Raw genomic sequence first — 25,379 nt, forward strand, 5'->3', positions numbered from 1 at the left:
TGTCTCACATGTGTTTATTTTGCCCATGTCCTATGATAGTGTCATTTGCGTTAAAAAGTACTCAGTGAAATGAAAATGCACATGTGCATTCAATTTCTGTGATGCCTGTGGTTATGCTGAAAATAATTTTGATGTGTTCATTACGTTGACTTTCATTTTCTGTATGGTGGATCACAAGCAAACTGTGATACTCTGCAGTGACATTACAAGCTAGCATTTCAACAACTAGAGAAAATTTATGTGTACAGCTGCAGCTGTGCACGTTTAACATAAAACACAGCATTGAAATAATGCACTACACTGTGAAACCTATACTGAAGCCACTGGGTACTCCTAAACTTCCAGAAGCAGACTGAAAAGGTACGGTCATGTATATTAATTATCATGCGCTAAACTAGATGTATGGATGTAAAACTTGCCACGCGGCAATGCTATAAGGGTGGATTTATGGATCATTATTAAAGGAGGGAGGAGAGGGGTGTCCCATTTCAAACATGCATTTCTTGGAATTTTCCCGTTGAGAAATAGGGGTTCGGCACGGTTTTCCTGTGTAAAATTTCAGGCTTTGGGATGGGGATGACATCCTCCCCCCCATTAATCCTCCCCTGCCATGCTACTATAGGCAATGTCGGCCCTCTCTGTTTCTGTAACCTCTATGAGTGGCTCTTGAAGATGTGAATCAAACGTCATTGTTGGCACGCTCATCATTATGAATATTTTATGATGCTAAGTTTTGCATTCAGGATCAAGAACTCAGACTTCTTAGCATATCTGCCCATCGTCGCTGCTGTATGAGAAAGCATTTCTGGCATGGCCAGCCACACGAAAACTTGTTATGAAGATAAATACACTATTGAAGACCAAAAACAAAATGCTGCAGGGTTCTTTTAGTCCTCACTGCTGCAGCAGAAGACATTGTTGACGCAGTGTTGTGGTCGCGCTTCCTTCCTGCTGTTGAGTTCGGCGAATTTGGACATGGGGAGGATTCCCTGAGGACCACCGCTAGGATGGGTGAGCCCTCTGGGGGAGACGTGGCTGCAGGAATGCCGGAAGCAGCGACGATAATAGCATTCCCACGTGTTCGAACAGGAATGCCGGAAGCAGCGACGACCATAGCGTCCCCACGTGTTCGTTCCGGGCATCAGGCGACGATGTACAGGATCAGCGTTGCCCTCTTCAGTCACGCTGGGATTGAACAATTGCCCGAGTGCCGCGCCTTCGACAGAGGTTCCGCGTTCCGGTCATCAGTACAACATCTTTCAACCCCTGCTGGGAGACAGTCCGCATTCCTGTGTCACGCAGGCGCCTTCCGGGTCCACATGGCCGTGGTCCGGACGCACGTGCGCGCCCGCCTGGAGGCCGCGGGGACAACAACGTGACCGGGTGCTGTTCCCTTTCCCTCGACCGAGCTGCGAGAGAACATCAGGACCGCCCTGCCGTGGGTGGTAGCATCAGTGCCATCGTGTGATTGACATCATTCTTCGAACTGTATTCCCCAGCTAGGGATCTGGGGAATACGAAGAGTATTTAAGGAGCTGCTGGTTTGGTACCAGAAGAGAGCCCTCCTCTTGAGAGATACCAGAGACTCCCGACTGCTAAGAAGCTTTCTTTACTGAGAAGCACTCTCAATTGCCCTACTTGCACATTATGTACATAGTATTTGTATAAAGTTTTCCAAGTTTTCTTCCTCCGATCATCCTCGTCTCTTCTCCGGCCCAGTCACGCTACCTTAATCCGAACAACTGGTGGCAGCGGTGGGATGCTGCTACCTGAGACCCGACAACAGCCAGCTGCCCAAACATATGCAATATAGAGATTGCAATATTCATCATCAAGAGCAGCATTAAAAGGCAGGTTGAACACTAAGCTGCAGTGTGACCATGTATGGAAGCATTTTTCACGGCTTAGCCAAGGGCAGGGACGTGCACACTTATTCCGCGTAAATCTGAGAGGGTTGTGCTGTCCACCAGAGGGCGTGATTGAAGTGTGGACAGTATATGGACCACTTTTATGCGAGCACAGCATGCAAACAACTCGACATCAAAAACCTCGCTCAGGGATCTCAGGCATGAAACTCTAAATTCATTCCAGCAAGGAAAGATTTTTTTACAACCTCATGAGCACGTTTGACAGCTGTCCAATCGAAAATCATGATGCTCTCATGTACAAAGTGTTGCAGAGGGCCATTTGAATATAAGCCTCGTGCCAGCCAGCTGGACACGGAAAACTTCCAGGGTAGCCATGTACTAAAACTTTTCAGGCAGCTTAAATTTAAAGGCAGTACTTTACATTGCATTAAAGTGGGATTGTTCTTCCAGAAGTATCGTGAAATGCACTGCGCGATCCAAGGCACACAGCATGAAAAGAAAGAATGAAAGATGATACACGGCACAGAGTAACAAGTTCTATTTCAGTGGCACCATGTGTAACAGTTTATATAAAAAAGAGAGTACAAACAAGCATGCTCTTCGAAGTATATATATGCATGATTTGGTTCTGTTTTCTTCTGCTATATTTTGGCAGCAGCTCTGTATGTATACGCAATTTCACTGAACTAATTTTTTGTCCTTCACCTAATCTGGTGAAAGTAACCTTCCAGCCCTGCTATTAACACGTACGAGGCTAGGATGAATCGGATGTAAGTATACCAGTATATTTCGCCAAGTGCAGCCTGGAAGGAACCCAAAGACACATATCTCCGTCGTCGCTAAACGACGCAGGCGAAAGACACTACTTATCATGAAGGGCCACCACAGTAATAAGTGAAAGTTCCTTCCCGCGCTTATCGCAGTTGCGTTAAGTGCGTTCGCCGAATGCTATTTGATTATGACCATGGAAGCCGGACTGTTTCGTTTGAACGAGACAGCGGGGACGGTGCGGAGATGACGTGGCAAAGAGCAATAACTTGAAGGAGCTCGATGTCCCGCACGAACATTTCCGACGTCTCCCGTACATGAACAACGGCCAGAAACCAAGCGCCACTCGCACTGGAGTCTCTTTAGGCCAGCTCAATCACGTGGTTTGAAACGCGCGCGCGGAGAAACGTAAACAAGAGCGCGGATAAAAATAAACAAGAGCGCACCCGGACAATTTGGCTCCGAGCTCGTTTCCGGCTTCAAGAAATGTCACGTGATGGCCTCTCCTTAAATTTTCTTTCCTCCATGGCCAGCTGCGTCGCATGCCTGATAACATGGAGGATTGAAAAGGACAGCTCGCGTGCGCCGCAACCACAGTTGTGTCGTCTTTAATGCGACAACAACATAGCTAAACAACACTAATCTGGACTTGCAATCAAGATTAATCAAGGCTAACAATGCTTTGCCTTAGCTTTCGCTACGTATATCCTGGCATAGCCGAGCTAAGCCACTGCCAATTTTCTCTCTTTCTCGCTCCCTAGTCACTAGTGCGCATCCGCTACTAGTAGCACCAAGCCACAGGTGTTCCGTCGCTGCGCAGCGCTGCTCCTTTCCTCAAAATCCAACTTTCAATTTTCAGTTTTCTCTTTCCTCTTTTCCTCTCTTCTTTATCCCTTCTTTTACGGCGTAGTTCGGGTGGCCACCTATACATGTGAGACGATTACTGTTCTCAAAAACCGAAGGAAACAAGCGAGCCGACGGTGTTCATAGAGTTCATTGGCGTTGACAACTTCGCAAAGACCGTTCGTTTTCACGAAAGGAAAGGCACACAACCGGCTCTGTGGGTAAGTGGAGACCTCAATATTGCTTTCGCTTTCTATATCCTGGATTAGCTGGGCTAATGCACATAAATTGTTTTCACTCCCTTCTTTATCCTTTCCTTTAGGGCGCGGTTCAGGTGTCCGCCGATATGTGAGACAGATACTGCGCCATTTTCTTTCCCCAAAAACCAATTTTCAATTTTCAATGGCATCGACGAACTAAGGGCCTCAAGCAAGTGCTTTTTTACTAATAATAAAAAGGAAGGAATATATTTTTTCCTAGCCCCGGCATCTGCCATCGATACTGAAGCACCTGAGCTGGGGCAGCGGAAATAAAGGACAGCAGGCAGAATGAAGAAATGAAATGAAAGAGGTGAGGGGAGAGGATGAGAGGATAGAGAGAGAGGTAATATACACAAACTATTTTCATAATAAGAAATGTGTCCAGGTTGTGCACGTGATTACTTTATGATGAAGCAACAAAACACATGCGCAAAGCACTATGTGGACTACAAATGGAGTGGGACGTCCAGTTGTTAATCGTATAAGGGAGGACTGATCCGGAGTTCCCGGGGTCGAACTCGACCGCCGGCGGCTGCGTTTTTATGGAGGAGAAACGCTAAAGCGCCCGTGTGCTGCGCGATGTCAGTGCACGTTAAAGATCCCCAGGTGGCCGAAATTATTCCGGAGCCCTCCACTACGGCACCTATTTCTTCCTTTTTAATGTCACTCCCTCCTTTATTCCTTCCGTTGTGTTGTGGTTCATGTGTCCAACGATATATGAGACAGCTACTGCGCCATTTCCTTTCCCCCAAAACCTATTATTATTATTATTATTATTATTATTATTATTATTATTAATAATATTATTATTATTATTATAACGCGGCACAGTGAAGGAACAGATCCTCTAGTGTTTCCACTGCACCGCATCCGTCACACACATGACTCGTCGCGATTCCGTGACGCTCCCGTCGTTCCCCGGACCACACGCAACCAATGCGCGCGCGGAGGGTCATTACACGTTTTGGCCGCGTTAGTGAGCGACAAACGGTGATGCTGTCGATGCGCTCACCTCCTGCGGTGCGTGTAACGGGTGCTGCTTTCGGAGATGGTCGCGGATGAACGCACGCACGTCCGCCAGCGCAAGGGGCCGATCACTGGGAGTTAGTTGATGTAGGCCTCAAACAAAGCTGGCACATACCCACCGCGTGGGAGTGGCCAAGACACAGGCGGTTAATTGCTGGATATAGAAACAGTAGTTTATGTTGTTTTGAAGCGAAAAGCTTCACTAGGCTTGTCAACACCGGGCTTCGCGAGTGCCACACTACAGATTTACCACAGCTGCGCATGCGCGAAACTAAGTGACGCCACGTGGAGCGCAGGTGGTCGCTGCTTCCGCAGCCGTCGTAGCCACCGCGCGCTAACTCCGTCGTCTCACCTTTCGCCATGGAAGGAGGAGAAGAAGACCCAGAAGTGGTAGCGTGGGATGTGGCTCAAAAGCAAGGAAGATATGAAAAGTGCAAGGCCAGACAAGCCGCTGAAACGCCAGAGTCACGAGAGGCACGCCTTGCTTAACGCCGGAAAAATGATCAAAATCCAAAGAAAACAAGTGAGCCGACGACGTTCATAGAGTTCATTGGCGTTGACAACTTTGAAAACTCCGTTCATTTTCACGAAATGAAAGGCGCAAAACCGGCTCCGTGGGTCAGTGGAGACTCAATATCGCTTTTAGCTTTCTATATCCTGGATTAGCTGGGCTAATCCATATTAACTTTTTGACTTCGTGACATGGCACATACCCACAACGGGAGATTGACCATGGTTCAGTCGGGAGACCCCACAGAATAGGGTAAAATAGGTGGTAAATAGGGGTAGAATAGGGTAGTTGTTGTTATCCTCATACTAGGGCACATACCCGCATAGGGAAATTGGCCAAGAACTGGGGTCACAGAGAGTTTTTCAGGTAAATATTTCTGGACAAAATTAAAATGAATGGTAAGGAAGGTAGAAGTAAACAAAAAGGAACAACGAAATGAAACAGGAAATGCATAACACACGCAGGGGTTTGAGACTGAGGTTTATAGCTGAGTGGTTAAATGATAATGATAATTGTAAGAATAAAATTATTATTCAAAAATTAAAAAAATAATAAGAATTTAACAAGGTAGCCGACTTGATTCCATTAAAAAATTTTTTGGACGATGGTAAAAACAGACTTGTGGCTGTACCCAAGTATGGTGGCTCCAAACGACAATATGACTGGGCTGCTTAAACAAAGGCCAAACTTTTCTAGTGGTTTCTATAAAAGCTGTCTTCTCATCATGGTGTATCGGCGACGAAACAACAAAAAATGGTTTATGGCTTTGTGCTCGCCACAGAATACACAGACGGAATTAAGCGCCAACCCAGACCTGTGCAAATAAAAATTTAAGGGCGGGGTCCGCAGCGGAGCCTTGATAGAAATACCTCAACCTGCCGTGAATGGCATGATTGCCTGCTTCACGAATACCTCAGGTGCAGGTAATCATCAGATCTTAGAAGAGATCCAGTTGTCATTCTTAACAAATTCTGTCACCGAAACCTCGTTGCTGTAACGTAAGCTGTAGCCGCAACGATAGGTAGCACGGGGATATTGAGGGACGCCTTTGCCAGGCAGTCCACAACTTCATTGGCTGTCACACCGCTATGACCTGGCACCCATATCATGTGAACAAGGCTCAAATGCGGAGGGAGTAATGAATGGAAGGTGTTTGGGGTTGGCGAATCTACAACCGAAGCAAGGGACGAACACAAAGAAAGAGAGTCTAATTACAGCCACTGGAGAGAAAGCTGGATCTAGCTTGCGAAGAGCAAGCACCACCGCCAGAAACTCCGCTTGGAAAATTGAGGTGTAGTCGGGAAGCCGAACAAAAAAAGACCAATCTAGAAGCGGGTAATATACTCCCGCCCCTGCCTTTTCATCACATTGGGAGGCGTCAGTAGCTATCGTTAAGCTAATAGGTAGGCTTTGCAAATGGTCTTCAAATAATCCATTTAAAATGCGGGGTGGTAAGTGCTTAGCGTTTTTCGGGAAAATGTCATCCCCGACAATTTCTACAGAGCACCCGCTGTTTTTTGTCGGAAGGATGTTATACAAAAGAACTCTTAAAGGTTCAAGCAAATTTTGCACCATAACTACCTGCGGGGTACGAAATCTAGGCCAGTGAACTCCAAAAAAGGAAGTCGGCTGACAACAAAAGCAGAAATGAGCGGTGTAAATCAGATTCATATATCGTTAGGTACGTCTGAAAAGTTAGGAATTGAAATCTAGATGATAAAGGAGGAATACGGGTTTCAAGATAAAGCACGTTATTTTCCCCAAATTTGGGGAGGCCAAGGCGCAACCGAAGCGCTTCCCGCTCCAAAAGAACGAGCGGGCGAATTTTGTAAGCAGCTGTACCAGAAAACAGCACAGATCTATATTTTAAAATTGATCGTACATACAAAACATAAATCAGCAAATGTGCCTCTCTCCGAATTCCAGACCGGGGATTACTTAATCTACGCAACATGCTTACAGCACGAGCCCCTTTCGCTTCGACATGGCCAATGTGAGAGCACCATGTGAGGCTGTCATCATAAATGACACCAAGATGTTTTAGTGACTTAACTTGAGGAATATTTTGTCGCTGGCAACTGAGAGACAGATGAACAGGATCTTTCATTTGAAAAACAAGTACAGTGCACTTGTTTACATTTAAGGTGAGACGTAAGTCATACAACCGATTTTCAAGCAAATTCAGGTACGATTGCAGGCGCACATAGAGAGATTGAATGTCAGCTGTAGCAGTGAAAAATGCAATGTCGTCCGCATAGAAGTAAGTGCGAATGCTTTGTTGGCTGGGAATAGACCTCATTAGAATATTAAAGAAACACAGGCGACAAGACTGCCCCTTGTGGAGCACCTCTGGATTGTTTATATCTTCCAGAATTCACACCATTTTGTATACAAAAAACTGTTTGTTTTTAAGGAACGCAGGTATCCACGCTACAAGTAATGCGGAAACTGCAGAGTATATAATCTTTGCAATAATATGTAGCGTTCTACGCTGTCATAAGCTTTGACTACACCTACACGGTGTATCAATAGTTATATTGCCTTCTGTTTTCACGCCTCGTGCAACTTAAAGATCAAATAGACGTCACAGCTATCGTTCGGTTGATCAAAGCAAAACGGAAACAACAGGAAAAAGGATTCAATTATAAATTATTTAGCTCTGGTAAGCGAATAACACGGGGTGATCTATGTATAATAATGCCTAACGAATCATTTCAAAGAAAAAATGGAAACACAAATTTAGTGTCTGTGGTCCTTTAAGTTTTAAATGCATTAGCAATAAACACCTTTGAGCAGTGCAAAAAAAGAAAAATATGAACAAAATACATATTGAAATAAACCTGAAATAAATGAATTAAGAAAATCGTAGTCTTGCCTCTCCCGCCCACTCAAAAAAATTTTCCGGAGTCCCTGCTAGCAGTGAGTAGTCTTGCTCAGCTGCAGGAAAGAGAAGATGGATGAAACATTAGAGACCTTCAGCACAGCGTACACAGCTACCCCAACCCCTTACCCAAAAGAATTGATATCTAGACAGTTTGTAGACAGTAAGATGAAAAACCAGAGAAAAAAGAGGGGGGACAAAAAGGAGGAATGTGCACAACTATGACTGGAACTGGTACTAGTTCTGCGACTGGTACTACAACTGGTACTACTCAAATGCCGCATCGGGACATTCTGCGCATGCGCCGCGGCGGCTCGCGGTACGTGATAAGCGGTAGTTGCATACGCTAATCCAAAACTCTCTATAATAGCCAGGAAACGTAGCGCGCCTATCACTGCTAAACTGTGTAGGTGTGTTTGGCATGGCCTTGCTCTGGTATGATGGGGGATGTTTTCCCACCGTAATTTTTGCTGGCCTTCTTGCACTGTGCGTAGACTTACCACAAAACAAGACTGTTCCTGGACACGCCCTACTCATCTGGCTTCAACTTCGATGTCACTAGTCTACCAGTTATTTTGCACATGGAGACACACCTGCAGCTGCTGGCCCGTCTCAAGCAGTCTGGCATGAAGAACCGTCAATTCTCAAAGGTTGGTTCATAGAAAGAACTGAAGTGCGAACAGCATTCTTCTGTGGCCATGAATTTTCACGGTCATCGGTGCTGGATATGGCCGTGAATGTATGCAAGCTTACTCACGAACGTGAACAAAAGAAGGAATTGTAGGACTCGTCGCTGTACCAAGCAGATGATGCGGACAGACGACAGCCTGATGTTCTCTGGTCTTGAGCCCACCTACAGCTACGGACAGACCAGGTGCTTCAGGGCAGACTTTAAGTAACTCTCAAAAATAGGCTTTCGGGGATGAAAATTTGGATTTTGATGCATAGTAATACCTGTGTTGGCGGACACCAGAAAACTGATGCATCGTCTTTAGTAGTAAGCTGGTTAACTATTTTTTAATAACTAACTTTTATCTATTATAGTTGGGCGCCTAGTTGCAATTAGAGATTTGTAGACGATTGTTAGTAATAGCAATATCAGTTTTTAGAATTTAGAAAACGCGATTACCTTTGAAACCTTGGCTCGTCAAAATTTGGTCGTTTTTCTAGTTACGTGCACTGGAAAGGTAGTCATGGCACATCCGGCTCACAAAGGAGGCGATAACTAGGGCGCCAGGAACGCTCCCCTCCGCGTATCTTAGTGGACTGCGCCACGTGCTAACAAAGGGAGAGCGAAGGCAGCAACTCGCTGTTGCTGCTGGCGCACTTTATAGTCACCCCTGAAGAGGGGACCGAGTTGGTCCCAATACGTTGGGTAAGGTTAAAAATATTGGCTAGCGCCAGCTTTCTCTCTACTATCTCAAGAACCCAACCAGACGGACTTCCTTAGATGATGTCTTCGTTCAAATCGTTGCTTTGCCTGCATGCTTTCTGAAAGAACAGGTATTTTGGCACGATGTGACCACATTTTGTCGACCTGCAGTGCCGAAGATAATCGCGTTTTCCAAATTCTAAAAGCTGATGTGGCTATTTATAAGGACCGGCCACAAATCTTTTATTTGCAACAAGTTGCATTGCTGTGATAATTTTTTTTTAATTCGAAAAGTGTGCCATGAGTTAAAGAAAGAGACCTTAGTAACACTTTGGTCTAAAAGCCAGTTCAAGACGACGGCCTGCAGCACGACACCGCTGAAATAGTAGTCGCCATATAAAGACGGCATTTTTCATGTTTTTATTCTAAGCGCACAAAGATGTGAGAGGTCAACTAGAATTTCAAGCCACGGTTTTAAAACAATTCAAAAGTCAGACTTCTGTACAGCCAATAAAGAGCTGCGCATAACGAGTTCAACGAAATTATTTATCAAGTCAAGCCCCCCAGAATATAACCAAGCGCTTCTGGTTCTCGCGTCTGCCATCACGAGTCACATAGCAGAGAACATCAAATAATAAGCGTGGCAATTTCGAATGTATTTTTTTACTCGAAAAGAGTGCCATGAGGCATAAGGTGAAAAAAATGAATGTGGATTAGCTCAGCTAATCGAGGATATACAAAGCGAAAGCTGTCGGCGTTCATTGTGCTCATTGGCGTTGACAACGTTCTAGACGCCGATGATTTTGAGGAAAGGAAGGGTGCGTGCGCTATGATCTTAGCGGCTGCCCCGCCGCGGAGGATATAAGCCGCGGCGCAGCCGCTCGCTTCGGCAGAAGGCGCAATGGAAGACGATGACGCGGCTGGTAGCCGCGTGTGTAGCAAGCGGCATCTTCAGAGCCTGAGGCCTTCCTTCCTTCCTTCTTCAGAGCCTACAGGAAGCTGATACTACCGACCCCGAAGCCACTGCCTGGCGTGAGGCTGCCCGTCTACGTAAGAATGAAGAGCGGAGAGCTTAGCAGGTGTCGGAGACGCCCGAGTTATACGTGAAGAACGTCTCGCCAAGCGTCTTAACCCAGCACCAGCCGCGTCTTGTTCTTATAATTGGTTCTTGGGGAAAGGAAATGGCGCAGTATCTGTCTCATATATCGTTGGACACCTGAACCGCGCCGTAAGGGAAGGGATAAAGGAGGGAATGAAAGAAGAAAGGAAGAAGGAGGTGCCGTAGTGGAGGGCTTCATTGCGTCTTCTGTCAAGGCGAGCGGCCGCAACCGCCGCTTATCATCAGGCAAGCGGTTATATTGTCGGCCTCCGCGATAAACGCACGCTTGCAGCGAACGTCAAACTATGACGCATAGCGCGGGGCAGTGGCCACCTGCGCCACGCTTGACGTCACTCGTGCTCCGCCATACGCCGGTTCGCGCGAAGCGCGGTGTTGACTAGCGTAGTGAAGCTTTTGGCTTCAAAAAGGGGAAAGAATGCGGGAGACTGATAGTGAAAACAAGGAGTGAAGACCCGTTGCGCTGAGGTAGTCGCAGAGAATGGAGATGCGAATCTGGGTAACAATCATGAGATTCCAGCCCCATCGACAGGCGTGCGGCGAGAATGTTCTCATAAAGCTTGCAGATGGTAGGCGTAACGGAAATGGGACGAAGGGCCGAGAGAGATACTGGAGGGTGACCTGGCTTGGGTATTGAAACCACAAAAGAAGGCTTACAGTCTCTCGGCATGACGCCAGAATGCCACACTTCGTTTAAAGTATCAGGTAGGGTTTGCAAAGCCGGCCCTTCCAAGTTACGGAATAAGAAGTTAAGTATGCCCTCGTGTCTGGGAATAGTGGAAGTTTTTAAGGCGTTCAGTGGAGGCCAGTAGCTCTGGCATGGTTAGGTCAGCAGTAATAACATCGGAAGGCTCAGTAACCGATAAGTCAGGCGGAGACGTAGCGCGAGCAGTCATGGGGCGGAAAAAACTTACGGGCCGCTTCTTGTGCAAATGCAGTGCAGTGGAAACACTAGAACACCTGCTCCATCACTGTGCCGCGTTCGCCCATTCTCGTCGCGATATGCTCGCGGCCTATAGGGCGCAGGGCATACTACCAGATTCCATCAAGAAGCTATTGTGGCCACGGGGCAGTGCGCGCACTCGTGAGCGAACTTTGGTGAGCCTCTATGCATTCCTCGAACACACGGGCTTGACGTCCTGTCTGTTCTCCGTCAGGTAGTTACACGCAGTGACCGAACGCTCCGGGAGTTCTACCTTGAACGATTAATAACTGGACGCCCCACTCCAGTTGTAGCCAACACAGTGCTGTGCGGGTGTGTTTTAATTCCTCTAAAATGAACTAATCACGCGCACAACCTGGAAACATTTCTTATTGTGTAAATAGTTTGTATATATTACTTTTATCTCTATCCTCTCTCCTGTACCTCACCTCTTTCATTTAATTTCTACATTTTGCCTGCTATTCTTTATTTCCGCTGCCCCAGCTCAGGTGCGTCAGTATCGATGGCAGATGCCGGGGCTAGCAAAAATCTTTTCCTTCCTTTTTACTATTATTTAATAAAAAAAACCACTACCACTACCACCACTTGTACCCACAATACCATGATCGAATTAATAGAGGCTCAACGCACCAGCCAATTAGTCCGCCTGAATGGCACGGAAACAGGACACTGTCTACTGCGACATCTCCGTCTCAATCCACCCATTGCCACCCCAACAAGCCCTACACCTTACATGATTTCTCTGCGCCTAACTACTAAGCGCCCTAACTACTGAGCCACCGCGGCCGGTCGATGCAGCCATATGAGACATTTCTCTGGTCACGAGGGTGTAACGGGTCAGTAATTACAAGAAGGAAGGCCGGGCTAGCTACTGCCTTTATCCTCGGAGAGTTACTCTGAACATCTCTCTCTCTTTCTTTTCTCTTCTCCGAACGCGATGCAATCTCCCCTTCCAGATCCAGTCCGAAGTGCTGTCCGGCGACGCACTGGAACAGGCGCAGGTTATGCTGGAATTCTGCATCTAGGAGGCCCGGCTGCTGGCGCGGAGTCTGGGGCCCTCGGACGCAGCTAAGTCGCTCCTCGCCATCGTCAGCAGCCTCTAGAAGCTGTGACGCGGCTGTCTGCTAATAATAATAATAATTGGTTTTTTGGGGGAAAGTAAATGGCGCAGTATCTGTCTCATATATCGTTGGACACCTGAACCGCGCCGTAAGGGAAGGGCTAAAGGAGGGAGTGAAAGAAGAAAGGAAGAAGAGGTGCCGTGGTGGATGGCTGTCTGCTCCAGATTCGTCGGACAGGGCCACACATTAGCGAACAGCGAAGCGACTGTTCGAAATCTCGTTTGTTTCTCGCCTTCTGCTACCCGCTGCAGTGGCTCAGTGGTTAGGGCACTCGGCTACTGATCCGGAGTTACCGGCTTTGAACCTGACCGCGGCGGCTGCGTTTTTATCAAAGCAAAACGCTAAGGCGCCCGTGTGCTGTGCAATTTCAGTGCACAGTAAAGATCCCCAGGTGGTCGAAATTATTCCCGAGTCCTCCACTACGGCACCTCGTTCTGCCTTCGTTCTCTCACTCTCTTTATCCCTTCCCTTACGTGCCACTTCGACTGCAGATGCTTTTTCTGCTGCTCAGCTGGCTGTGACAAGCTGTGCCTGTGTGTAGACGCCGATTTTATCGGCACTGCATCAGTATCTTTTTCGTCCTCAGGCACAGCATACCACAGGGGCTTCCGGTTTAGTGGTTTCATTTCTAGCTGTCTAGACTTACTTTATGATATAAATTCGGAGCCACTGTCTTCAACACGATCAGATTGCGGCTTTAAATTCTGTTCAGAGGAGGCGCATGCGCCTATTTTGCAGTCGTTGTAGCCGACGACATAATTTAATAGCCGACCGCAGAGTTTTTCCCAGGCTTGCTCACTCTTATTTCTCGCGAAGTCAGACAGCCGGAGCCCAACACGGATTTGCCCAGGAGTACAATATTCTGCAGTGGGTTTCGGTGGTTGTTCTTGGTGGTGGCTTTCGGTAGGTTTCGAATAAACCACCTGCCGGAGCCGAGGCAGACGCCTATGCTAATAGGCTACCGATCGCAGAATACCGTCTTCCTTCTCAAATTTCTCTCTCTCTCTCTGCTTTGCCACCCGACACCTCCAACCCTTTCTCTCTCTGCCCTCTTTAATTTAGTCTCCATTCAATCCTCTAAATGTGAAGAAGGGGAATTTCATCCTTCTAATTTACGACGGGCCAACTGAGGTGGGTGGCAGGTCTCGCCTCAGTGTTCTTGAAGACCTCCGTTTTCCTCCACAAGCTGGGTTCTAAAGCTGCTGCTCCTGGAGCAGCCTAGAAAGACCATCACGTGATCGAGCGCTGCTAAAAAGGTCGGACCTGCAATTTATCAAAGCTGAGCAGTAGCTGATGGGTTACGCGTAGGCGCACTGGCGCTTCCAAGTTCTTGCGAATGACCTGGAGAAAGCATGCTACTCAGGAAGGATCTTGTGAAGGACAATCCTGTCTTAGACTTCCTCAACCAGATACAGTGCAGCTTCGAGGCAGCCGTCGAGTGGATGGTTCCTCCTTCAGTCGCCTTGTCCGTCCTGAACTGCTGAGGCTTTTCTGCTTCTTAGCTGGCTGTAACAAGGTGTGCCTCCACTACGGCACCTCTTTCTGCCTTCCTTATTTCACTCTCTTTATCCCTTCTCTTACGGCGCGCTTCAGGCGTCCAACGATATATGAGACGAATACTACGCCATTTCCTTTCCCCAAAACCATTATAGTTATTATTATGCGTTGCATATTGCAATCACTCAGTTCAGCCCTTGGGCGCGGCCGGGCAGCCACCAAACCACGTGACGTGACGTCACGACAGCCGGAGGAAAAGCTGGGCCCCAACTCGCGCGGTCGCGCGCGGCCGCAGCCACCACCTGACTCCCGCTCCTCCCGCTAGGGGCGCTGCGCTATGATTGACGTCACGACATATGTATAAAAGAGCTGCGCTCCTTCGCCGGGACAGTCTTATACCCCTGTCACACGGGCATTTCGAGGGCCCTCGAACCGATAGTCTATCGACTCAAAGGCGATCGAGCGCTGCTACACGGGCAGTTTCAATGGCGATCGAGTCAACGGAGCAGCACGGAACTCCATCGAGATATGCAACGCATTCTTGACTTAACCAAGCTAAGCCTGGCCATTTTTATTCTCGGCTTCTGCTGGAGTCGGGCAGAATAAAAGATCACGTGAAGTCGCCAAGCTCGCTTCTGGAACGTTCGCTATGCATGAAAACAAATTTTGCTATGTAATTTTTTTAGGCGGTGGCCTTGTATGTTAGATGTCTAACGCCGAAGACTCCGCGGTATGCTGCGTGCAACATCTATTGCTTCATAGCAGCTGAGAAGACATGCTTTTGAGCACCTGGGTGATGAGGCTGCTCATATCTTCTCCTGTGAGCCAACGGGGTCTGATGTACGACCCCGTCCAGGCTACGAACAAGTTATGGCACAAGTTGTTTAACGCGACAGCGTTAAGGAGCTCGTGTCGCAGAAAAGCTGGTGTCGTCGGCGTCTTTAGCCGGGAGCGAAAAATTGCGTATCTCGGTGGGCCCGCCGTGGTGGCTCACTGGTTAGGGCGCTCGATTACTGATCCGGAGTTCCCGGGTTCGAACCCGAGAGCGGCGGCTGCCTTTTTATGGAGGAAAAACGCCAAGGCGCCCGTGTGCTGTGAGATGTCCGTGCACGTTAAAGATCCCCAGGTGATCGAAATTATTCCGGAGCCTTCCACTACGGCACCTTTCTTCCTTTCTTTTTCACTCCCTCCTTTACCCCTTCTCTTACGGCGCGGTTCAGGTGTCCAACGATATATGAGACAGATACTGCCCCATTTCCTTTCCTCAAAAACCAATTATTAATCATCTTGGTGGACACCTGAACCGCGCCGCAAGAGAAGAGAGTTTAGCGCGATAGCGTTAAGGAGTAGTAATTGATTGATGGATTGATTTATGAATTGATGGATTGATTGATCGATCGATTGGTAGATTTGACGACCGATCGATTGATTGATCGATTGCTTGATTGATCGCTTGATTGATTGATCTATTGATTGTTTATTGAGTGATCGATCGATTGATTGATCGATCGATCGATCCCTTTTTCGTTCACTTACGGCGCGATCCTGGTGTCCAGCGAGAAATGTGAGACAATTGTTCATTTCATTTTCCTTCCCTTACGGTCCGGTTCGGGTGTTCGCCGAGATATGTGAGACAGGCGTCCTTCACTTAAATTGTCCAACGGGCCACGCGTCGCGCCGAACGGGCGATGGCGTTCCGTGTACTCCTCGGCAACGCTGCGACACGCTGTCGCGTCTCACTTTTAAAGACGGAGCTTAAGCGTCCACGAATTTTTTGTACAGCGATGCGGATGAGCGAAGACTTGGGTCACCGTGGGGCCTGAGTTCTGTAATACGAGGAGCCTTATTTTTTTCAGATCAAGGTACAACGAATACATACTAGGCTCCATGTGTGCCCCGTGACATGCCACTGACCAACAGTACAGACACTGCTCGGGAGAGGCTCTGACCGTCCTGACTTCATTTACTTGAGCTATGTTAAACCAGGGACTTTGCGGCTATCAGAAAAGAAAAAAAGCTTATGAGGCTCACCTTTAGGTTGTTTTATTGTTGTTTTACACGTTTTATATGTAAGACCATTGAATTGTTTATTTAAGAGATTGCTATGTGTCTTCTATCGTATCTGCGCGCAAAGCTAAAACAGGACCCAAGTAACGACTGCGCTTTTGGTCATGTTTTTACACACAAAAAGAATAAATATCTTAATTCTTCCAACTGTCCCTTTGTATTTGTTCTTGTAGGAGTAAAGAGAGCTACCGCATTATCTGCTGCTTTCCCTTTGCCAGCATCCCCCGAAAGGTGAGCTTCTGGAATACTTCAAGCGATGTCTATTCATGAAATCCTGAAATATTTCTTACCCTTCAATTATTTTTTAGTCCTTACGAATGCAGAAACTACCGTCGCTTCAACGTCGCGAAGATCTGAAGATGGCATCTACGCAATAAAGCTCCTTTCCAATCACACAGCCAGAGTTTTGGATTATGCAGCGGAAGGTTGTAGAATGGCGTTGCCATATTACGGTTAGTGTTACTACGGTTAGCATTACGGTCACACACATTGAGAAAGTAGCAGGCGTATCTGTCGCCGAAAGCACAGGTAAGAGGGAGGCATGTTACCATGCATCACGTTCATGTTATAATCATGCAGCTCGCGAGACAAGCGTGATGGAATGACCCGGACCAACCAAATTTACTCCGAAGGCCCGGGAGTTTTTTTGTTCGTCGAAGGCCGTTTCAACGAAGCTATATGACACAGTGGCTTTTTTCTTTGTTCATACGTATGGTCCATAGGGCAAGTAATAAGAAATTTTCTGAAGAGCGAGCTGATTTGAGGCCGTCATATGTGCTTGCGATAAGGAAAGCTACTTTGCAGTATATTTAGTGTTGCATACAGAATTAAAGTGCGCGCTGCGAGCTTTAGGCCGTGAACATGAATGCTATCGTCTTATTAGACTTGGGGAAGACAAGACATTGAACCCCAGCACACGCGCAACTGTGTGTCGCACAGTTATCGGTGTACATGTGAATAATTGTTTGCCACTCTCATTCAGCCCATCACAAGCATCCGTGCCCAAATGGCGTATCGCTGTGTGTTTCTACTTGTATGGCGGTGCTAAACACGCAGCAAGATAAAATACCTAGATTCAGTTCTACACATATATTGCATTTGAATTTACCTAGAATAGCTAGCTATAAATAGCTTGGTTATACTACGCCCTAAAAAATTGTACTCTCTCAGAAAGAGCACGGGTGTTGTGTACAGACTGTTCAACAGCTGTTTAGTTCACTCAAATTGGCTAAAAAGTTCAACGCTTTGGAATAAAAGGCAGCAAGATAGGAATAAAAGGCAGCAAGTTGTGCTGTAGCACACTTGCTTTCATAAAATTGAGTAGGCTAGAGGAGAGCTTACTCGGGTCCTTTTTAATCCCATATAGGCGTACTCATGTTTTGAGTGTACAACTGCCTGCATGCGGGTTCTCTTTAGTGCTAAATGGAATTGGCGGATGTTTACTTTGTTTTTATTGACAAGGACATCAAATCAGAGGTTGTTACCTGACAGCGGCGCTGGCCATTTTTTACATAAGAGAAAAATCGCACCGGAACTGGTGAAAAAGCACAACTTTCCTCGCCTGTATTATTCAGCGAAGCTATACGACCACCAATCACCTGTATCTCTCTCAAAAATACGGTCGTCGCTACTCACGATGACCGTAGGAATCTCTGTTTGAGCGGCCGGGTAAAAGTGCATACCCAACAGTTCTGGCCGAACACATTTTCGAACGAGAAAGATTTTATAAACTTAATTCTTCACCTATTGTAAGATTCTACTGTAACAATCAGTGTACCAGCAGATCTCCTGCCGACAGGCTTGCATTTTTTGCTGCCAACGTTTTTACTATCGTCAAAAGTGTTCCCCGTAAGTTTCTATGGCATCTTAACTGCACCATGTGAGCGACGGAAAAAGTTTAAAAGAAATGTTTTGATAAACGTCGGAAGATTGGACCATTACCATCACTTTTTCCAAACAGCTAGTACCTGACAATTTTCCAATGTTCAAATTTTTTGTCCAAGAATGTGGGACATGCCTTATTAGGTGCATTTCAGCGAAGCATGCCAGGCATAAAAAGAATTAATTTCTCCACAACGGAGCAGTGGGAAGCTGCGTTGTCAAGTACGCTGTACGAATGTCAGCACGAGCTGTTTTGTAGAGCTCACCGTTTAAGCCCTGAACCAGGAGCCATGACTGACTGCCTCCAGGAACCTTAATCTTTTAGAGTAAACATAAGGTTTAGGTGTTTCATTCATTTACTCATTCATTCATTCAATCAATCAATCAATCAATAAGCGAAGGCCTGCACATTCGTGCGTGAGTGAAGAAGAGACTGCCTAGTGAATGTCGCAATTTTCGCGAAAGAGTTTTATTTTTATTTCAAAGTGAGGAGAGAAACAGAGACGGAAGGAAAGGCAAGGAGGTTAACTGGGTGATGCCCAGTATGCTACCCTACCTGTGGGAAGGGGAACGGAGGGAGAGATAGAAAGGTGAGAGAGAAGAATGGAAGATAACTTTCACGTGTCCGTTGGCCATCAATTACAGGGTACACGGGGCAAACACTGATAGTTTATAACATTGAACTCAGTCCTGAGAAAAATATTTATATGCTTTGTCATTCACACTGTAATTTTGGAACAAAAACGCTTCGGATAAATAGCGACGTTTTGGTTCAAGGAAGACACCGCGGCAAAGTCCCTGAAAACCTTCGTGATTTGCAGCGAAGTGCTACGGCATGAATGTTTGACAGGAGCGCAAGTGAAGTGCGCAAGATTTTTTATGCTAATAATTGTAAACCAGGACGCCAGTTACCTCCGTTCACGAAGGGCGAACTTTCAACATAACGTGCGCATTGAGTTTGCTTTCAAGCGAAAATTTTCTGCGGTGTGCAGCGGCTGTCTGGACTGCTTCATCGTTTACTGAGGTGTGTCATCTCCAAAGCGGCATTGATCTGTGAATTACTGAACACTTGCAGCACTGGAGTTCTCAAACTGGATGTAGAAAGCTGCATCGAGATATATCTTTACATTTACAGATTTTTACTTTCCAGGTAGATTGTCTATTTGCAGGTATGATTGTACAGTAAGGTAGACATTATGTACACATGATATGGATCAATCATTAGAAGCTAAATTAACTCTAATAATTAGGTTTTAAATTTAAGACGAAGTTATGCTGCGAAATTGAATGCTTCCAAATTAAATTTCGTTAATTGGAAGTGTGGTTAGAAATATAGAACGTAGGAAATGCAAATTTGAAAGCTGGTTGAGTTGGCTTTCCCCGCAATTGTTATTTTTAAAACGTCGCTGCGCTAAGTATCTTCGCAAAAATCAAATTAAAGTCATCTGCGTCACCAAATGCCCAAACGGCGGCAGTATCTGATGGATAAAAACGCAAGTGAAGACATTTTATAACTATTGAATTACGAAAGGCCATCTCAACGAGCTTGCAGATGCGTACTTTGGACATTCCATTTTTCGAACCACGCTACCAATTAAGACAATTTAAACACAGGGCTCACCTTTGATGTTGACAGCCTCCAATTTTGCAGTATTACTTTGTCCCCTAAAATCAAATATTAAGAAAACTGATTAGTTTTTTGAGTTTCCTAACACGACAGCGTTAAGGCTGCTGTTCTGCAGAAAATTCGGAGTCGTCGGCGTCGGCGTAGTGATCTAAAAATCCTCTCAGAAGAAGCCTAGGCGGCCACATATAGGTCGCGTGACCTTCTGGCGTGTTCACAACCATCCAATCAGATTGCGAGCAAAGTGACCACCGTGGCAGGGGGGGTGTTAAATTATTTTATTGGTCGCGAGTGATTGCTCTGGCGGAGCGAATTAGGTCACACAAGCCACAGGCAGCGGCAGCCCCTGCCTTTAGTAGTGCAGTGGTGCATCGCTTTATTTATTAATTTGAAATACCCTCAGGGCCATACGGCATTATAAAGGCGAGTGGTTATACAATGTAGTAAAACAGAAATATGAGCACAATATTACAGAAGGTTGCTAGTTATACAGTGTTAGCTAAGGCATCTTGAAATAAACGGGGATCATCGATTAGTGCCAGTGGTGCGGGTAGGTGATTCCACTCGTCGGATGTCCGGGGTAAAAAGGAATGAAAGTAGGTTTACACATAAGGAGTGTGAAAAAGTTTATGAAAAAGGCGAAGACGAAGTCCGCGACGACGGGTCGCAAGGGATGGCAGACCGAGACAAGATTTCATGCTTGTTATGCTTGCAGTTCTGTTGTACTTAGAATGAATCGAGCGGCTGTATTTTGGACCATCTCAAGTGAGTGCGTTAAGTTCTGGTGATAAGCATCCCATATCGATGCAGCGTATTCGAGTTTAGGTAAAACTAATGTTTTGTACAGTAAAAGCTTCAGCAATGATGGTGCTTTAGCAAATTTACGACGAAGGTATCCAAGTGTTTTGTTGGCGTTGTTAACGACTTGTGTGACATGAGCAGTCCAGGTGAGATCATTAGTTATGTGAACACCGAGGTATTTATAAGAGTGTACGGAGTGTAGAGACAAACCGTTTAGGTGATAAGAGGGTAAGTCATTAGTCACTCGAGACACACGCATGAATTTGCACTTGCTAACATTAAGGTCCATTAGCCAAGACTTACACCAGGTTGAGATGGAGTCGAGGTCGGATTGTAGCATTAGTATGTCGCTATCGCATGTTATTTCCCTGAATATTACACAGCCATCGGCGAGTAGGTGAATGTGAGATGAAATGCAGGAGGGTAGGTCGTTAATGTAAATAAGGAAAAGAAGCGGACCAAGCACAGAGCCTTGCGGAACACCGGAGTGAACCACACTCGGATCTGAGGTGAGATCATTAATAGAAACAAACTGTTGATGGTTTGTAATGAAAGGTTCAAGCCAGGTTAGAATCTTTGGGTCCAGGTTAAGTTGCTGCAATTTGTATAGTAGTAAGTTATGACACACTTTATCAAACGCTTTCGCGAAATCTATGAACACGCAGTCAGTTAGTGAGTTACGATCAAGGATAACATGCAACTTATTAGTAAAGGATACAAGTTGGGTTTCGCACGAATATGATTTTCGAAATCCGTGTTCAAATCGCGAGAATAATGAGTTCGATTCTAGAAGGTTAGGTAGGTGAGAAAACAAGATGTGTTCGAGAAGTTTACAAGGAATGCTGGTGAGAGGAATTGGCTGGTAGTTTAGTGGAGAATGCTTGTTACTTGATTTGTGGAGTGGAATCACCTTCACCACCTTCCATGCGGCAGGTAGCGAACCCTGGTCAAGCGACTGCTGAAAAATTGTTGTTAGTATGGCGGAAGAATAAACACTCGTATTTTTTTAAGAACTTGGCATTGATTAGGTCGCAGCCTGGAGCAGCGGATATTTTTAGAGAGTTTATCAGGTTTGCAAAACCATCAAGGTCTATTGTAACAGGATACATGGGCGCATAATCGAATGACACTGCTAGGAAGCGGGGGATAGGCGGTGATAGAAAAATTGGATGTGAAAACGTCGTTTAATGCGGAAGCTTGAAGTTCGGGGGGGGAGGGATGATATCTCCAGAGTTGTTAACAAGAGATATGCTATTGCTATCAGTCGGGTTGATGGTGCGCCAAAAAAGCGGATCAGTGCATAGCATGGACGGAAGTGTAACTTGTAACAAAGTGTTCTTCGCCTGTTTTAGCGCTGCAATATATTCACGTGAAGCGATTTTGTACGCAGTTCATTGGTCACAGTTGGAAGAATGTTTTGCGAGTTTGTACATACGCTTTTTCCTGTTAGACAACCGTTTGATAATAGTGCTGTACCAGGGAGCTGTGCTGTTAGAGGTAAGTATACGGGTTGGTATGTACTTAAATGTTAAGTCCTTAGTTTTCTCAACGAACAAGCCCCAGTTCGATTGAACGCTGCGATCGAAAGAACCGTCCAAGAAGGTGTCCAGGAATACACGCAGCTCACTCTTTATGGCGTCAAAGTTAGCCTTATTGTAGTTATAAATTGTTTTCATTTTCTTAACATTTTCCGGCCGAGAGGTGCAAATTCCAAAGGTTATGAGGGTATGGTCACTCAGGCATGGCAAGTAAGTAATGTTCTAAACAAAAGAAGGATGCGTTGTCGAGCGTACTTGAAACGAAATCTGTTATTCTGGTAGCTTCTTTTACAAGTTGTGTAACAGAGAAGACAGAGCATAAATCAAGGAAGTTTTTACCTAGTGTCGAGCTGGGATTAATGGTAATGGGGTCAGTATTCCATGCAATGTTCAGAATATTAAAGTCGCCAAGTAGGAGCATAGGCGATGAAGGGTGCTGTAAGGCCGCCCCTCTTTTCCAGCTGCATACCTTTGCAGAAAGCAGGACGCCGGCACACGCGGAAACCGCTCCCCAGTATAAGCGAGAGCCCCCGAGTACATACGGGGAACGAAAATTGTCGCTTGACGCATGGACCCCCCCCCCCCACCCCCTTACGACGTGGGCTATCGCCGGGAAGGCACCCACAGCTTCCCGCCGTGCCTCGTGAACAAAAGCGCATTCCCAGGAGGGCAGTGACGGACACCTGTCATGGCGGACAGGCAGTACTCGCCATGAATGTGCAAAGACAGGCGCTAGTGAACAAAAGCGCATTCCCAGGATGGCCGTGACGGACACCTGTCATGGCGGACAGGCAAGACTCGCCAAGAATGTGGGAAGACAGGGGCGACCATTAATCTGGTTTCCCGGAGCGACAGACGAACCCCTTCATGCTTATTAGCTGTGTCCCGCCGTCGGTAGCGCGGCAGCATCGTGGGCTCTTTCGCCCCCTCCTCTGTTGCTGACGAGCGACGCGGACCGATGGTGGGTGGCGGTATGCATGCCTGAGGCAAGGATTAGCTCCGAAGGGAGAGCCTGTGGATACTCTCACTTGAGAGAGAGTGGCGGCGTTTTTGTTGTTTATTTAGTTTGTATTGTTAACAGACTCTGGGTTCGAGGCTAAGCCCAACACAAGGGGTTGTCCTCATCTCGCATGTTATTTTTGATTGGAGAATTGATGCTTTGGGCGGGCCACTGAAAATGACCGCCCTTAGTCCTTTGTTAATCAAGTGCTTTAAAGCGCATGTAAACGGATGCAGTCCAGTCCAGTCTGAGCTGGGGCTCCATGCTTAGCATGTAACGTGATGCTACTTAGGCCCTAACCTGCCCGGTCGATGAGTAAAGTAGTGCAAAGTTTGTTCTTTTGTAAATTCAGTTCTGCTTTTTCCAGTTTAACTCTCTGTATATGTATGTTGTAAATATATGCTCTGCTGTCATCATCTACAAGCTCGCCTTCTGTTCATCTTCCAATCCGAACGACACTAGAGGAAGGGTTTGTGAACCATCCTCGAAGAAACGAACGACCTTTTGAAATTCTACTGGCGCAGTCGACAGGATTCGGCACGTTTCATCTCAAGGCCAGGCATCGCAGTGACAACCACAGGCCATCCGACACGGAGCAGCGAGGAGCTGTCAAGGGACGACTCCACCTCGGCTGCTACCGAAGCTGGTAGAGCGGACGCATCATCCGGGCTCTGGGCGGCAGACACCAGAAGATCTGCACCGAGTGAGTGGGATTTCTTGCGTTTTGTCGGGGTTGGCATGGTTGCTACTCTGAAGGCTTAAGGTGCAGGTGTGGAGCACGTGACCAGCATGGAGAAAAATTTCTGTCTTAAGAACTCCTTCAGTTCTAAATTCGGCCTAGAATTTAAAACGCTTCGAGGTGTTCTCTCAGAGGCAGGACAAATGACTATTCGCCGCCTTGAGTTGAAATTTCAGGAACGGATGAGACAGATAGAAAGGCAGGAGCAGGAACAGCTAAAAATGCTCGAGCTGATTTATGCGGGCGGCGGGCAGCACGGCTATGCGTCTGATAGAAAGCGCAGAAACGATGCAGACCTAGGCCCTGAAGCTCAGAGTGTGTGCGCGCTTAATAATGAGCTGATTTATACGGGCGGCGGGCAGCATGGCAATGCGTCCGGTGGAAAGCGCAGAGACCATGCAGACCTAGGCCCTGAAGCTCAGAATGTCGGTGAGGTTACTAACCACCTACCTAAATCTTTGGCGGAAGCAGAGAGCCGGAACGAAGGAAAAGGAACGGATTCACAGGTGCAGGAAATGTCGACTGCCGTGAACGGGCATTTCAGTCATGAAGGCGCCTTTAGTAATGAATTTGTCTCCGAATGGAAAACTATCCAAGGTGTTACCCTATCAGAAGCAGGGCAGGATACTATTCTTCGCCTTGAATTGAATTTCCGGCAGAGAATGCGACAGATTCAGTGGAATGAGAAAGAAGAGCTAAGAAACCTTGAGCTCAGGTATATGGGCGGCGGGCAGGATGGCACTACGTCCGAGTTAAAGGACAGAGACCATGCAGACCTAAGCCCTGATGCTCAGAGCACTGGAGAGGTTCACAACGATTTCCCTGAAATTGTGACAGAGGCACTAGGCCAAAATAACGAAGAGGTCAGCGAGATCCAGATAGCAGAATCCTCAGAGGCTCTATCAAGTCAGATTGAAAAACAACTGTCAGGGAACGCAGCGCTCGTGATTGATCTATTGAAGGGTACTGAGAGTAAAATAAGGAGAGAGAAAAGCTGCGAAAACAAGAACGGTACATCCAGCGCACTCTCAGAGCGGCCAAAAACACAGTCGCAGCAGTCGTTTCCGGAAAGAGCTAATTTTGAGCTAGTACAGGTGACTGAAAATGTTCACCAACCGAGTGAGACCAGGTGTGCTCAAGATGAGGTCCTCATGGAGAGCTTGGGTCACTTATTGCCCGCCAATGGGACGTTTGTTCCGAATCACAGCGGTAGCAATTCCACTGTCAGACGCAATGACCTGGAGGAGTGGCCCGATTCGGCGACAGAGCTTGTAATACAAAGTGTTTCAGAACAAATGTTGAAATGTGCCGCACAAAAATCCTGCGGTCGCGGCGCGTTTTTCGGTGGTAATCAGGATCACTTGAGGATCACCGCCAAACTGGATCGAATAGGCTTTGTGCCATCTCCGCCCCCTAAACCGCCATGGAAGTTACCCTTCCATGGCCCGATATCGTTTCAGCGAGAGCCCAACGGCCAGCTTTTGTGGCAGGCCAAGTGGCGCAACCATGCCAGCCCAGACAG

The sequence above is a fragment of the Amblyomma americanum genome, chromosome 6 (assembly GCF_052857255.1).
Source record: "Amblyomma americanum isolate KBUSLIRL-KWMA chromosome 6, ASM5285725v1, whole genome shotgun sequence".
NCBI classification, from domain to species: domain Eukaryota; kingdom Metazoa; phylum Arthropoda; class Arachnida; order Ixodida; family Ixodidae; genus Amblyomma; species Amblyomma americanum.